Source organism: Mytilus californianus, unplaced genomic scaffold, assembly GCF_021869535.1.
Source record: "Mytilus californianus isolate M0D057914Y unplaced genomic scaffold, xbMytCali1.0.p SCAF_14, whole genome shotgun sequence".
NCBI classification, from domain to species: domain Eukaryota; kingdom Metazoa; phylum Mollusca; class Bivalvia; order Mytilida; family Mytilidae; genus Mytilus; species Mytilus californianus.
The window spans coordinates 4174007-4191955 of record NW_026262626.1 but is presented as its reverse complement, the minus strand read 5'-3'; the positions used below and the strand labels follow the sequence as shown (position 1 = coordinate 4191955).

The window sequence follows — 17949 nt, the reverse complement described above, 5'->3', positions numbered from 1 at the left end:
TCTATTTGTATATCATACTATTCTACTATTATTATAGTGTAATGCAAGTGCATGGTGGACACTCTTCTGTAAAAAAAAATCAAAGTCTTAAAGGCTGTAAAAGCAATTGCTGCCATGTTAATGTTTTGTGGACTTTTATTTTTCATCCATATATATAAGAATTAAACCTGACAGGACAGGAGTGTTGACTAGTGAGAAGCAAGACGGTTTTAACTTTATATCAATATAAGACTTTAGCAGGAAATCATTTTAAATATGTTTTATATTTTACAAGGAGACAACAAGTTTACCAGGCTAAAGTTGGGGTTAATTATACATGTGCTGAAACATATAACTGAAAAAACAAGAGTGCACACGCTGAAATGTCTCGCCTTCTTTACTAATCATTGATATTATGTTGATAGTCCTAAATATAAAGCTTTATTACAACTGTCACATAAACTTAACATTAACCAAGTAACCTTAACATTGACCAATGAACCATGAAAATGAGGTCAAGGTCAGATGAACCATGCTAGGCAGGCATGTACAGCTAACAATTCTTCCATACAACAAATATAGTTGACCTATTGCTTATAGTTTAAGAAAAACAGACCAAAACACAAAAACTTAACACTGAGCAATGAACCTTGAAAATGAGGTCAAGGTTAAATAAAACCTGTGTGACTGCCAAATAGATCATAAAATATTTCCATACACCAAATATAGTTGAACTATTGCATATAGTATCTGAGATATGGACTTGACCACCAAAACTTAACCTTGTTCATTGATCCATGAAATGAGGTCGAGGTCAAGTGAAAACTGGGTGACAGGCATGAGGACCTTGCAAGGTACGTACATACCAAATATAGTTGAACTATTGCACATAGTATTAGAAAAAAAGACCAAAACTCAAAAACTTAACTTTGACCACTGAACCATGAAAATGAGGTCAAGGTCAAATGACACCTGCCCGCTAGACATGTACACCTTACAATCATTCCATACACCAAATATAGTAGACCTATGGCATACAGTATAAGAAAAACAGACCAAAACACCAAAACTTAACTATAACCACTGAACCATGAAAATGAGATCAAGGTCAGATGACACCTGCCAGTTGGACATGTACACCTTACAGTCCTTCCATACACCGAATATACTAGACCTATTGCTTATAGTATCTGAGATATGGACTTGACCACGAAAACTTAACCTTGTTCACTGATCCATGAAATGAGGTCGAGGTCAAGTGAAAACTGTCTGACGGGCATGGGGACCTTGCAAGGTACGCACATACCAAATATAGTTATCTTATTACTTATAATAAGAGAGAATCTAACATTACAAAAAATCTTAACTTTTTTTTTCAAGTAGTCACTGAACCATGAAAATGAGGTCAAGGACATTGGACATGTGACTGACGGAAACTTCGTAACATGAGGCATCCATATACAAAGTATGAAGCATCCAGACCTTCCACCTTCTAAAATATAAAGCTTTTAAGAAGTTAGCTAACGCCGCCGCCGCCGCCGCCGTAGCCGGATCGCTATCCCTATGTCGAGCTTTCTGCGACAAAAGTCGCAGGCTCGACAAAAATCATAATGGATTATCCCCTGGTAGTGTTTGTAACTGGGCAATAATTTCCTTTATTGATTTAATTTTAACCATTTTCATAATTAATTTAAATTAACCATTCAGTTAAAACATTTCAACTTTCCAGACGCAAATGTTGAAAAACGGGACAGAAATAAAATATCTTACATGACATAAACATGTAAAAAATAAATATATATTTCAGCTTACTAAAAATATTTTCATAATGTTACTTTGACATCATTTCTTAAAACTAAGTCCCAAACATAATTGCTCAGTTGACATGTGTCATCCTCATGCGATACGAGATAACTATAATTCTGATGCAATCCCGAAAAGGGGGGTCATCACAAACAAACATGACATTAAATTGTCATTATACGAACTAGAACAAACAGCTCTATGTTGCTTTGATATTTATCAATTTTCAGGACACATGTGAAATAAATTTCAGGTCCATTTCATTATAGTGCCTAACAAGATTGTGTGAGGTAGACGAAATTGACCTTTAAACGATCGTATTGTCTTTTGATGTCCAAAAATAGGCAGATCGGACATATAAGGACTTTATCTAATGACTACATAAATTTGGGATTTATTATTATTATAATATTCTAATGAAACTGAAAATTGTATTTTTTTTTTAGGATAAACAACAATTTTACCTGGCGTAGCCGTTCATAAATGTTTTTCTGCATTTATCTTCGAAAAATGGCGTATTTAATGGAATAGAACGTTAATACAGTAAACTTTCTCTTTTTTCTCCGCAATAGGCTATCAAAAATAATTTATCTAATGTGTATGTGGAAAATTATGTGAAAAGATAAAAAGTGGCAATTGTTACCTTTCATACCTTAAGTTTCGTTCATCTGATTCTGACCAATGCTTATGTACTAAATATCTATTTATATGCCGCTATTATTGTTGTTGTTACCAATTATGTAAATCAATTGTATCTAATTTTATGCCCTTTATGGGCCCTGTAATTTAGGAAATAAAAAAAAAATCTATTCATTGATAAAACGTAATATGGACTGGTCCAGTGTCCAGTTTGCAGGTCATTTAATTTTCTGTACATATTCATGCACGCTCTGATTTAATCAATATACTCGTACGAAAAAGCATGAACAGTTTGAGGTAATCTAATAATAACTTAATCCAATCAAATTGCATAAGATTCAATAACAATGTCAAGTCCACATCATAATGAGTAATAGAGGTAAACTGGGTAGGGAGAAAATGACAGATATTTCAAGTTAATATTTATGCAATAACGAATTAAAATTTGTCAACCAAAAGTTTTGCTACAATTAAAAAAACATGTCAGTCTGTATGGGTATAGTTTTCGGATCTTTCATTAGCGTATTTAAGGCTATAAAAAGTTTGGGCTTCAAAAGTTCACACAATTATTGACTTTATACAGAAAATTCGTCCTTGTAAAACATTTAATAGTTCACAAATGATACGCGATTTTAAAGTAAAATTATTTCTTAAAACACTGCAAAAAATTTCATTCATATTGATAAAGTGGTATCGTCATAAAGTGCGTTGAAATGAACAGTGGTATAGCAAACATCGAATTCCCCCACAAAATGTTATCACACACTACAGTAAGGGGAGTCAGTTAAGTTTGTCTATTTTTAGATACTATACAGGTAATCTTTTGACACTACGTATATGCAACCTGTGTGACCTGTGTATTGATTTTGATTTTACGATAAATTCATGAATGAACGATAATTTTATGAATGAACATGAGCACCTGACCTCTTTCTTAAACACCTATTAAACATATAAAACCGTATTTAATAAGGAGATAATTCAGTCAAATTTTCAGTACTAAATCAACAACTGAAATGATTCCATTTTTTTATGAAACATCGTACGAACGGAGAACGGAATCGCAGGTATAAAAATGCACTTTTTTCCCTTGTAATGACCGTGGATCTATAATTTTTATAGATCGGTTGAAATCCCAAAACTAATTTGCATAATGGAAATTTAGGCGATAGCAATACATCGGAATGACCTCAAGGTCATCCTCTGTAATAAATTCAAAAACAAATTAAAACACAATAAAAGATATTCAAACCAACCTATCCTTCACATGATTCAATTGTGGCATTAGAAGCTTCTTTCAGAGTTAATCAAAATATTTAGAAGGTCCATTCATTTTAGTTGGGAACTCCAAAATTTCAGTATAAAAAAATAAAACACACTGCCATTAGATACAGAAGATAATCTGAAAGTTTCAATGAAAATCTTCCAATAGTATAAAAGCTGTGGATGAGAGATGCTGATAGACAAACAGACAGACAAATCTTCTTTAACAGCTCTAGCTCATTTCATGCTCGCATTTAGTGCAGAAGGTCATGGGACTTGATCCTCAGCTGGGTCAACCAAAGAATTGAAAATCAGTATTTGATGGTCCACTGCTATGTATGAAACATTAAGCAGTAAGAGCAAAGACTGGTTGGCTCCTAGTCAGAATAATGTGTTTGGTAGGGTTACATGTCTTGCTGTGGACTGTTACCTTGTGAACTAGCACATTAATCTATCTCAGCATATGCCAGTGTAATACAAAGCAGGGTCTTCTACTCATAATGCATTATCATGTTCTCATCCTAAAATACATTTAATTTGCCACTGGACATTAAACAGCCATTTTTCCATTAAAATAAAAGAATTTTTTTCCCAGGTTCCGTATTAATCTTGGATGGGTGAATAAATCTTAAGAAGTTGAGTACAATCTTCAAAAAATAAAAAAAACACCTCAAAATATAAATAATGATGAACAAGAAAAAACATAAAAGAACAATCACATAAAAATAAAAAAATATAACAAACTGTAAAAACTAATTATTTTCAATTGAGTAGCCTCAGATGCTGAATAATGCATTTATAATATATAAACAACACCAATAAATAAAACTGACAGCCATTAATTTGTATAAATATACAGAAAGTGGTCAAAAACCCAACTAATCAAACATTTTTATTTGCAGTCATTAAGTTTATATTGCATCAAAAACTCATTACTTATATTTTTTAATAAGGGATTTATTTTTATTCCCTTCAGTGTTTGGCCATCAAAGTCCTACTTTATTGGTTTCTAACTGGCAAAATTCGTTTCACAAAGCACTACTAAGACTTACCTGTACATAACTTAAAAATATATGTAAACTGATGTAAGTCTTATGGGTACTTTGTGAAACCCTAAATCATATCTTTGGGACCCTCAAATAACAATAATTTCACAGTTTTTTTTTTCATCAATCACAATACAATAATTCAATGCAAGTAAAAATAATGAAAAAAATCTTTATAATTTGAATAACTCAATATTGCTCTCATTGCTGAATAGAAAATGAAAGGATATGGAGTAAATGTACATGGGACAAAATCGCACACAATACATAGAAAATTATTAATGAACAGGGCTTTTATTCCTGAAGGTGGTTTTAAAAACAAAAAATCAATCAATCCACCTTTACCAAGATGTTCTTCAACTATGCTTCGTGAAAAATATTCTTAAAACAATTTGTTATGCTTAGTTACAAACTCAGCTAAAAAAACAAAAAGTTGGAAAAAATATATATCTAACTTAAATTAAAAATTTTTTTTTCTTTCTTTCTTTTTTTTTTTTAAATTCTCCATTCTTAACCTGCTGGAAGTGTTTGACTTGACTAAGACATTTAATATATATAAAGTAGGTCTTCAAGTGAAATTGTAAATTTCCATTGGTTTTCATGGAAAAAAGAAAGAGAATTTTGAAATTTCAAATACAAGTTAGCCTACAACTTCCAGTCCTGTTGAAAATAGAGAATCTTTACACAAGTTTTTTTTTTTTTTTTTGTTGTAAAAAATATTTTCTCAAACATACACAAAAATTGTCTGAATTACATTCTGTAATGTTACAGTTACATCACACAATCATTATATGCAGCCACAGTTACCTGAAAAAGAAATATACATTATTAAACATACCTGTCAAAACTTAAACAAAATTAAATTCAAAAGAATAATTAACTATACATTACAATTATGACACAAATAACTTTTATTTTGTTTTCAAGTGATGTTTTGACATAAATTTTGAAATACCAATCTAAATTAGCCCTGATAAAAGGATAAAAAACAAGTTTTTGGTTGATGTCTGTTTAATTTTTTTTTCATTTATTGTTTATTATATATCAGGCAATTAGTTTTCTTGTAGAATTGTTTCACATTTTGTCATGTTGGGGACTTTTTTAGTCTGTACTTCTGTACACTATAGGTTTTGCTCATTGTTGAAGGCCATACGGTGACCTTTAGTTGCTTACATTTACATCATTTGGTCTCTGGTTGATAAATATCTCATTGGCAATCATACCACATCTCTTTATTTTCATATATGAAGACAATTTTAAATAGCAAACTAGAGGCTCTAAAGATGACTTATTTGTAGATCTTGACTTGCGGATCATTTTTGCTTATTTAAGTTTATCTATCTATTTCAGTTTTTAAGATATTCAGCAAAAACGAAAAAAAATTGAAAAAATCACCATTAAAGGGCAATAACTCCAATAATAATAACTTTGTGAATTTATTTATAGATCTTGTCTTGCTGATCACTTTTGCTAATATAAGTTTCCACATCTATTATTGTTTTTTCAGATATTAGACAAAAGCACAAATAAATGGTAAAAATCATTATTAATGGGCAATAACTCAATGAAGGATTCGTCATAGGATTTCAGTCATGTAAACCTATTTGTAGATCTTATCTTGCTGATCATTTTTGCTTATTCAAGTTTCCATCTATCTATTATTGTTTTCAAGATATTAGAAAAAAAGCAAAACATTAGTAAAATTTGTCATATAAGGGCAATACCTCCTATAAGAAGTAGTCTAACAGTTTTGATGGAAACAGACAATGTGTAGACATCATCATTCTGAACATATTTGCCTTGTCAGATTTTCTCCATCCATATTGGTTTTCAAGATAATAGAACAAACTTGCATTTTACCCCAATGTTCTATTTTTAGCCATGTCAGCCATCTTGGTTGACAGGCGGGGTCATCGACACATTTTATAAACTAGATACCCCAATGATGCTTGTGTCCAAGTTTGGTTAGATTTGGCCCTGTTGTTTCAGAGAAGGTTTTTGTAAAAGTTAACCGACAAAGACAACAGACGCCTGAAGCCAAGTGATAAGAAAAGCTCACTTGGCCCTGTGGGCCAGGTGAGCTAAAAAAACATGATTATAATTTTTGACTTCCTATTTTTATCTTGATACCCCCTTCCAGATTACATGAACAATTATACCTTTAGAAAACATTAAAATTCAAGATCTACATCTTTGCATAATGAAAATGAAGCACATCAACATGTTCTTGGATGAATAGTTCATAAATCTAAGCATTTACATGCTCATAGATGAATAGTTCATAAATCTATTTATTGCTTCTTACCATGAAAGTCCGCTCCAATGCCCATTCCCAGCTTCAATCCTTACAGACAAGCTGTGATGCTAACCTGAAATATAAAATGCTTATTCAATAAAAATTGTTTAAAATGATCATTGTTAATATACTGCAAGTATATTAAATAGAAATAGTCTATAAATGTGTAATAGATGTTGAGAACAGATGGATTAGATAGCAATCCTGCAACCCAACAAATTTTTAAGTAATTGGGTCAATATCCCTTATGCGCCTCAGTGAGGAACTCAACTATGAATAGAAATAAAATAAGAATGTGTCTGAGGACACGAATGTCCCCGCTCAAGCTTTGCAATTTTCCAAGTTTTAAATGGACACAACACTAGAACAGTAAATGACTAACAACCCAAATTAGAACTATGTCTGCTTGTTTTGGTTCTTAGCATTGTGTATGAGTTTCATAAAATTTAAATGAGAAAAACTTGTTCGAGTGTGGAAAGTAAAATTTTCCAAGTTATAAAGGGGTATAACTCTAGAACGGCCAGTGATTCAATGCCCAAATTCGAACTCTGTCTGCGAGTTTTGTTTCTTAGCATTGTGTATGGACAGAGGAATGGAAGAAAAGGCTACCATTGTCGCCTGTCTGAAATGAAATGCTCATCTTGAGCCAATTACATCAGATCCTTATACTTACTCATATCAAGGGTACTCATAAAAAGAGTTTTGACTTCTCACCAAATGCTTATCAACCTTCAAGCCTAAGAGCACAAACTATTTCCAAAATATTTTTTATAATACATTGTACTTTTATTTTTTTTTCAAAACATGAATAATATACTGGTACCTACCTTCCTATTAGCTGTATAAGATCAACAAGTCTTATTCCCACACCATGAAAACATGTCACAGAAGAACCTAAAAAGAATTAAAAATAGACAAATTATATATTTTACAAAACAATTTCTCTGTCAACCTAAAATTTACTAAGTACTGTTCTAATTTACACTAAATGTACATCAACACCAGTTTGTAAAATTAATATAAAAGATGGAAAAATAAAAATAAGTCAAAGGTTAATGATTTGAATTCCAACTGTACAAAATCATCTACATATTTTACAGAGTTATCTCCCATCCAATGATAAATCTAGAGGTTTATTTGGACTTGTCTCCCCTTGAAGTTTTATTCCTACGAATCTCAGGATTTAATATTGATGTTTTAATAGAAAATCATGTTCATGTACCTGGTAACTTAAAATATCAAAGGGGTAAATTTTAAATTTGTAACTGCATGAATTTGGAAGGCAAAGAAGGATGCTGTTGTCTTAAGGTAGCTGGGGTCTATAAATGTTCGACATTAGATTTTTCGTAAATTTCTGTAAGTCTTCTGGTCAAATGTACTTTCAAATTTCAATATAAAAATTGGGGGTCACAGACCTTGTTTTTTTTAAGTTAAAATACATTGAAATTAATGTAATCACAGTTATTTTATATGGGTTATATAGGGGAAACTTACTTTTTCCTTGTTGTGGAAACATTTAACTATAGAAATGGTTGAAATTCCATGAGAGAATTGCTTTTCATAAATACTTCCGAAATATCAACTAAAAATAGGGATCACAGGCCTTACTTTCTTGAAAAATCCCCAAAACACAATTTTTTTCTATCTGCCCTCGAAATTAAAAGGATTTTTTCTTTAAATTTTAATTACACTTGACACTTAATTTTTTTATAGTTAAATCTTAAAATTTCAAGTTTTAGATGTTTTCCAAATATACTGAATACCTTGTAAAATATTTTTAAACCAATTAAGTATTTTTTGAAACATGCCCAGAGGGGATCATCAGAAAAGACGCCCTATCTACTTTAATGCACATTTTTTTTTATCAAATATTTATAGAGAATGTATATAAATTATTTGGCTTAAATAAACTTGCCTTATTATTTTCTTGGTAAAGCCTCAGACTTGGTTGGAGATTTATTTAACCATCTTCCATGGAGCTGCTCTCCTGGCTGCCAAGGTGGCTGTCTTTATCTTATTATCAATCTGTTTTTTGTCCATTTGTTTTTAGAAATAAAGTTATATAGATAAAAAATATCAGATGCACTATCAACTAATAATTTTTATGAAATATTTCACCAAATCATTTTAGTGATCCATTATTTCTCCCACCCTACATATCTATTATCTAGAGCTCTGCTTACATTTTTTTTTAATTACAGAGCTCAAAATAATAGTCAATATTAGCTAGTATACATCAGATATTAAACAAAATTATACAAACATGAATATGCAAGTAAATAAAAAGCTTACAATGAGGGAATTTCAAGTATGTGGAGTTTAACAGGGGGTATAATGAATTACCTCCCTTTGACCTTAACTTCACCCTGTTAGGACCCCACATCCTTGCTTTATTTAACAAAAATACAAAAAAAAGTATAATTATAATTAAAGAATACTTAAATAACAAAAGTCGAACACTTTTCGATAACATATTTAGCATTTCAATTACTACCTAGGGCCCTTGGTGGCAGAGTGATCTAAATAAGTTATATCCAATCGTGCTGAAACTTTGAAAGTGGCATTAAATGCCAAAAATCAATCAATCTATTTACACCAAGATGTTCTTTGACTATTTTTCAAGTAAAAATTTCTTAAAAACACTGTTAAGCTTAGTGAAATTCAGATAAAAATAAACAAAATTTAGGAAAGAATCAAACAATTCGTGAAACCCAAAAAATACATTTCAGTAATATAAGCCAGTGAACATTTTTTATCCTTTTTTTTTTTTTAATAGATTTTCCATTCTTAACCAACTGGAAGTGTTTTGACTAGACAGGACCCATTATTAATATATCTTAAGTAGGTCTTCAAGGAAAATTGAAAATGAGTCTGTTTCACTTAATTTACAAAGTACAAATTAAATTTAGTCATAGGGGAAAAAAAATTATGAATACGATCTGAACTATAAACTCATAGTTACAAAACAACAAACCAAAAACTATAGTTCAGTATTCATATTACAACTTCCAATCTCATTGAAAATGGAGAATCTTTACATGATTATTATATTTTTTTTTTTTTGTAAAAATTTACAAACATTTTCTCCAACATACACAAAAATTGTTCAAATTACATTCTTTACTCTTACAGCTATATCACACAATCATTTTATGCAGCCACAGTTACCTGAAAAAGAAATATACATTCTTAAACATACCTGTCAAAACTATATAAATATTTAAACAATATCTAATGCAAAAGAATATTCATAGACGGATCCAGGGGGGGGGGGGGGGGGTCTGGGCCCCCCTTTTGTGGGAAAAATTTGATTGATTATATAGGGAATCACTGAAGCATGACTGGAGCGGGCCCCTTCTTAGGGCAACCAGTGGGCCCTCCCTTATGAAAATTTCTGGATCCGCCACTGATATTTAATTATACATTACAATTATTACGCCTATAGTTGTGACTTATTTGGTAAATAAAGATAAATTAATATATTATTTCTTTTACCTTGTTTTAAAGTGATGTGTTGACATAAATTTTGAACTACCAATCTTCATTAGCCAAAAAAAAGGATGAAAAGCAAGTTGTTGGTTGATGTCTGACAAATTTGTTTTTCATTTATTGTTTGTTGTATATCAGGCCATTGGTTTTCTTGTTGAATTTTTTCACATTGTGTCATGTTGGGGACTTTTATAGTTAAATATTCAGTATAGGTTTTTTCTCATTGTTAAAGGCCATATGGTACCCTTTAGTTGCTTACATCCACGTCAGTTGGTCTCTGGTTGATAGTTGTCTCATTGGCAATCATACCACATCTCTTTATTTTTATATATGGGGACAATTTTAGATAACAAAAAAAACAAGAGTGCACACGCTGAAATGTCTCGCCTTCTTTACTAATCATTGATATTATGTTGATAGTCCTAAATATAAAGCTTTAATACAACTGTCACATAAACTTAACATTAAAAGTAAACTAAACATTGACCAATGAACCATGAAAATGAGGTCAAGGTCAGATGAACCATGCTAGGCAGGCATGTTCAGCTAACAATTCTTCCATACAACAAGTATGGTTGACCTATTGCTTATAGTTTAAGAAAAACAGACCAAAACACAAAAACTTAACACTGAGCAATGAACCTTGAAAATGAGGTCAAGGTCAAATAAAACCTGCGTGACTGACATATAGATCATAAAATATTTCCATACACCAAATGTAGTTGAACTATTGCATATAGTATTAGAAAAAAAGATCAAATCTCAAAAACTTAACTTTGACCACTGAACCATGAAAATGAGGTCAAGGTCAGATGACACCTGCCAGCTAGACATGTACACCTTACAATCATTCCATACAGCAAATATAGTAGACCTATTGCATGCAGTATTAGAAAAAAAGACCAAAACTCAAAAACTTAACTTTGACCACTGAACCATGAAAATGAGGTCAAGGTCAGATGACACCTGCCAGCTAGACATGTACACCTTACAATCCTTCCATACACCAAATATAGTAGACCTATTGCATACAGTATAAGAAAAACAGACCAAAACACAAAAACTCAACTATAACCACTGAACCATGAAAATGAGGTCAAGGTCAGAAGACACCTGCCAGCTAGACATGTACGCCTTACAATCCTTCCATACACCAAATATAGTAGACCTATTGCATACAGTATAAGAAAAACAGACCAAAACACAAAAAATCAACTATAACCACTGAACCATGAAAATGAGGTCAAGGTCAGATGACACCTGCCAGCTAGACATGTACACCGTACAATCCTTCCATACACCAAATATAGTAGACCTATTGCATACAGTATAAGAAAAACAGACCAAAACACAAAAACTTAACTTTAACCACTGAACCATGAAAATGAGGTCAAGGTCAGATGACACCTGCCAGCTAGACATGTACACCTCACAATCCTTCCATACACCAAATATAGTAGACCTATTGCATACAGTATAAGAAAAACAGACCAAAACACAAAAACTCAACTATAACCACTGAACCATGAAAATGAGGTCAAGGTCAGAAGACACATGCCAGCTAGACATGTACACCTTACAATCCTTCCATACACCAAATATAGTAGACCTATTGCATACAGTATAAGAAAAACAGACCAAAACACAAAAAATCAACTATAACCACTGAACCATGAAAATGAGGTCAAGGTCAGATGACACCTGCCAGCTAGACATGTACACCTTACAATCCTTCCATACACCAAATATAGTAGACCTATTGCATACAGTATAAGAAAAACAGACCAAAACACAAAAACTTAACTATAACCACTGAACCATGAAAATGAGGTCAAGGTCAGATAACACCTGCCAGTTGGACATGTACACCTTACAGTCCTTCCATACACCGAATATACTAGACCTATTGCTTATAGTATCTGAGATATGGACTTGACCACGAAAACTTAACCTTGTTCCCTGATCCATGAAATGAGGTCGAGGTCAAGTGAAAACTGTCTGACGGGCATGAGGACCTTGCAAGGTAAGCACATACCAAATATAGTTATCCTATTACTTATAATAAGAGAGAATTTAACATTACAAAAAATCTGAACTTTTTTTTCAAGTAGTCACTGAACCATGAAAATGAGGTCAAGGACATTGGACATGTGACTGACGGAAACTTCGTAACATGAGGCATCCATATACAAAGTATGAAGCATCCAGGTCTTCCACCCTCTGAAATATAAAGCTTTTAAGAAGTTAGCTAACGCCGCCGCCGCCGCCGCCGCCGCCGGATCACTATCCCTATGTCGAGCTTTCTGCGACAAAAGTCGCAGGCTCGACAAAAACAACAAAATTTCCTAAATTATAATTTTTGACTTCCCTTATACATCTTGATACCACCTTCCAGATTATATATACAATTATAACTTAAGAAAACATTAAAATTTAACATCAATGTCTGTGTAGAATAAAAATCTTTGGCATTAACATGCTCTTGGATGAATAGTTGATAAATTTTTCTATTGGTTCTTACCATAAAAGTCAGCTCCAATGGCCATTCACAGCCTCAATCCTTACAGACAAGCTGTGATGCTAACCTGAAATATAAAATGCTTAGTCATTCAATATTGTTTAAAAGAATCATTAGTTTTCTCGTTTGAATTGTTTTACATTTGTCATTTCAGGGCCTGTTATGGCTGACTATGCGGTATGGGTTTTGCTCATTGTTGAAGGCTGTACGGTGAGCTATAGTTGGTAACTTCTATGTCATTTGGTCTCTGGTGGAGAGTTGCCCTTGATTTCCTTGATAGAGGGTTGCTGCTCACAAGGAAGCTATTAAACCAAGAGTTCCAAATGGTGAAGTTGAAATCATCCCTTTGTAAATTTTACGGACGCCATCACGAGTTGGTTGACCGTTATGGAATATCCGTTTCACAGATGATAGCGGATATGTTCTTAATGTTGTAACTACAATCCTGTTACCTTTTCACGAATGTGACCTACCGAATTAGACTATTTACCGGATTTGAACTAACATGGAGCAACATGAAGGGTGCCACATGTGGAGCAGGGTCTGCTTACCCTTCCGGAGCACCTGAGATCACCCCCAGTTTTTGGTGGGGTTCGTGTTGCTTAGTCTAGTTTTCTATGTTGTGTTTTGTGTACTATTGTCTTTTTCTTTTTTAGCCATGGCGTTGTCAGTTTATTTTCGATTTATGAGTTATAATCTCTCTCTGGTATCTTTCGCCCCTCCTTTGTCTCATTCGCAATTATACCACATCTTATTTTTATATTGTTGGTATACTTTCTATATATGAGTAATAGATTTTGAGAACATATCGATTAGACATCAATCCAACAAACTTTTACATAATCAAATCAGATCCTTATATTTACTCATATAATGGTACTGTACTTCCCACCAAATGCCTTTATAACATACTGGTACCTACCTTCGTATTAGCTGTATAAGACCAGCAAGTCTTATTCCCACACCATGAAAATATGTCACAGAAGAACCTAAAAAGAATTATAAATAAGACATTATATGTTATACAAATCCATTTTTCTGTTAACCTAAAATTTACTAAATATTGTTCTGATTTCTTACTACATATATACAATAGTATAACATCAACACCTGTTTGTAAAATTAATTCAAAAGATGGAAAAACACAGAAAAAGAAGCCAAAGGTTAAGGATTTGAATTTTTAACTGTACAAAAATCATCTACATATTTAACAGAGTTATCTCCCATTCACTGAAAAATCATGCAGTTAATTGTACTTGTCTCACCTTGAAGTTTTATTCCTATCTCAGGATTTACTATTGTTTTAATAGAAAATCTTATGTTATTGAAATGTACCTGGTATCTTAAAATATTATACTGGTAAATCAATTCAGTGGTGTTTTGAAAGCAGAAGATAAGAATACTGTTTATTGTCCCAATATGTACTTTTTATCAAATATTTCTAGAGAATGTATAGAAATTGCTTGGCTTAAATAAACTTGCCTTATTATTTTCTTGGTAAAGCCCCAGACTTGGTTGAAGATTAAATTGACCATCTTCCTTGGAGCTGCTATCCTGGCTGCAAGGTGGCTGTCCTAATTATCTTATTGCCAATCTTTTTTTTTCCATTTGTTTATAGAAATAAAGTTATACATATAAAAAATATCAGATGCACTTTCAATTAATCATCTATTTGGAAATTTTACCCAATTCATTTCTACCGGTAGTGACCCATAATTTCTCCCACCCTTCATATCTATTATCTAGAGCTCTGTTCACATTTTTTTATTTACAGAGCTCTGAATAATAGTCAATATTAGCTAGTATACATCTGATATTTAAAAAAACAATTATACAAATGTGAATATTCAAGTAAATAAAATTACATATTCCCTTACATTTAGGAAATTTCAAGAACGAGGATTGGTATAATATAAATTGCCTCCCTTAGACCTAAACTACACACTGTAAGGTCTCCACCTCATTGCTATATTTAAAAAAATTACAAAAATGGTATACTTAAAATTAAAAATAATTTGATAAATAAATCTAACACATTTCAATAACATATTTAGCACATCAATTATCACCTAGAGGCTTTGGTGGCAGAGTTGTCTTAGTAGTTCAACTACTGTATCACTAGCATGTCAATACTGAGGTTGAGAGTTCAAACTCAGCATGTGGCAGGTGCGTTAGACTTTATTCTTAATTGACTAGGTTTGCCAGTTTTCCTGCTGATGGGTGGTGGTTCTCTCCTGTTACTCCGACTTCCTCAACTAATAAAAGAAATGGCCACCAATGAATTAACCAATTGTGCTGAAAGTGGTTTTTAACACCAAAAATCAATCAAACAATCTTTTTTCACCAAGATGTTCCTTTACTATGCTTCTTGAAAAAAAATCCTAATTTTTTTTTAGCTAAAAACTTAGCTAAAATTAACAAAAAAGATGGAAAAAATATATATATATCTAACAATTCAGGAAACCCAAAAAATACATTTCATTAAAATATCATTTTTTTCTTTTTTTTTTTTTTTAGATTCTCCATTCTTAACCTACTGGAAGTGAGTAGAGATACCAGAGTATAGCCATGGGTTTTAAAGGGAACAAAATACAAATTAACCTTCAACTTCCAATCATTTTGAAAATAGAGAATCTTTACACATTTTTTTTTTTTTTTTGTAAAAAATTATAAACAATTTCTTAAAGATACACAAAAACTGTCTGAATTACTTTCTTTACTGTAACAGTTATATCACACAATCATTATATGCAGCCGCAGTAAATGTTACCTGAAAAAGAAATATACATATGTCAAAACTATATGAAAATCGAAACAAAATTTAATGCACAAGAATAATTAATAGGGCATTACAATTATGATCTTAAAGTGATTTGTTGCAATAAATTTTAAATGACCAGTCTTTATGAGCAAAAAAGGACGAAAAACAAGCAATTGCATGCATGGTTCGATGTCTGACCTATTTCTTATTCATTTATTGTTTTCTCATTTTTACATGTTTGAATTGTTTTTCATTTTGTCATGTTGGGGCCTTTTGACTGTGCGTATTACTGTGTGTTTGTTTATTCTACATTGGCTAGAGGGGGTATAGGGGGAGGGTTGAGATCTCACAAAACATGTTTAACCCCGCCGCATTTTTGCGCCTGTCCCTAGTCAGGAGCCTCTGGCCTTTGTTAGTCTTGCATGTTTTTTTAAATAAGTTCATTTATATGTTTTGGAGTTGTGTGTGATGTCCATTTTCATTGAACTAGTACATATTATGTTTAGGGGCCAGCTGAAGCCCACCTCCGGGTGCAGGATTTTCTCGCTGTGTTGAAGACCCATTGGTGGATGTCGGTTGTTTTCTGTTTTAAAACAGGAATAACATACTGGTACCTACCTACATATTAGCTGTATTAGACCACCAAGTCTTATTCCCAACACCATGAAAATGTGTCACAGAAATAACCTAAAAAGAATTCAAAAATTGACACATAATATATTTTACAAATCCATTTAACGGTCAACAAAAAAATTACTAAATATTGTTCTGATTTCTTAATATCACATATATATACAATAGTATTACATCAACACCAGTTTGTGAAATTAATATAAAAGATGGAAAAATAAAAAAAAAAGTCAAAGGTTTACGATTTGAATTTCAACAGCTCAAATATTATCTGCATATTTTACAATGAGTTATCTCCCATTGAATGAAAAAATCTTGCTGTTAATTGTACTTGTCTCCCCTTTGAGATTAATTCCCATCTCGTGATTTACTTTTGCTATTTTAATAGAAAATCTTGTTCATGTACCTTAAATTTATCTTACAATATTTAACATGTAAATTAATTCATCAATGGTGTTTTGCATGCAGAAGAAGGGTGTTGTTTGTTGTCTTAATATGCAATTTTATCAAATATTTCTAAAGAATATATCAATTGTTTGTCTTTAATAAACTTGCCTTATTATTTTCTTGGTAAAGCCTGAGACTTGGTTGGAGATTTATTTAACCATCTTCCTTGGAGCTGCTATCCTGGCTGCTTGTATATGCTTTTCAAAATTAGGTTTTAATCTGTTCACTGAATCCATTCTATTTAGATAATGAAATGTCATTTCCATTGTAATTTTAAAATAAAATATACAATCGTCACTAGAATGTTCAAAAGCATCTCACATTATTTTTTCTCAAATCATGGCAACTGAAACAATTCTTGATGTAAAATACAAATAATTTATTAAATTCATTTACTGTAAATATACCAGATGTGCTTTTAAACATTGATAACTTGTATTTTGAAAATTTACCTAATGTTTTCAGTACCCCACAATTTCTTCCACCTATTAAAAGTATTATTTAGAACTATGTTTACATTTTTTTTATTTACAGAGCTCTAAATAATAGCAATTATATATCAGTTAGCAGACATCTGATATGTACATACTTATACAAATGTAATAAAAAAAGGACAGCATAGTACTTCCTAACACCTATAAATCACCAACATTTTTTTAATATTTTTGAAGCATAGTTTAATAGAACACCTCTTCTTTTAAAGTCTTTCTTTTATTCATGCACATAGTCATGTATATTCCAATAATTGATCAAAACCTCAAATACTGAGTTGTGCATATTGTTCTTAAACGATGGATAATGGTCTATACTGAAATTTAAATATATAGAAAAATAAAATGTAAAAATGAGGGATGAATTTGATCAACCTCAATAGATTTGCAAACTCTCTGTGAAGTTCCAAAGATATGGGTTAAAAACAAAAATTGTTACCTTCTTTTGAAATTTTTAGATGAAAAATGACCAAGTGCCTAAGTTGGGAAAAATGGGGAAAAATTATCAAACAACTCCATAGTACCAAGTGCACAACTTAAATATTTGTGCAATCACTGTGTGAAGTTTCAAAGATCTAAATTGAAAC

At 31.8% G+C, this 17949-nt stretch overlaps 2 long non-coding RNA genes across 2 annotated transcripts; both read left to right on the top strand.

The window, feature by feature from the left end:
- Positions 1 to 508: 508 nt before the first annotated feature.
- On the top strand, positions 509 to 11255 carry LOC127724049 (uncharacterized). The gene is made up of 2 exons (XR_007992312.1): positions 509 to 646; positions 11176 to 11255. It is a non-coding gene; the product is annotated as an uncharacterized LOC127724049 (long non-coding RNA).
- A 217-nt stretch (positions 11256 to 11472) lies between these two features.
- On the top strand, positions 11473 to 12306 carry LOC127724048 (uncharacterized). The gene is made up of 3 exons (XR_007992311.1): positions 11473 to 11616; positions 11911 to 12057; positions 12205 to 12306. It is a non-coding gene; the product is annotated as an uncharacterized LOC127724048 (long non-coding RNA).
- The last annotated feature ends 5643 nt before the right edge of the window (positions 12307 to 17949 follow it).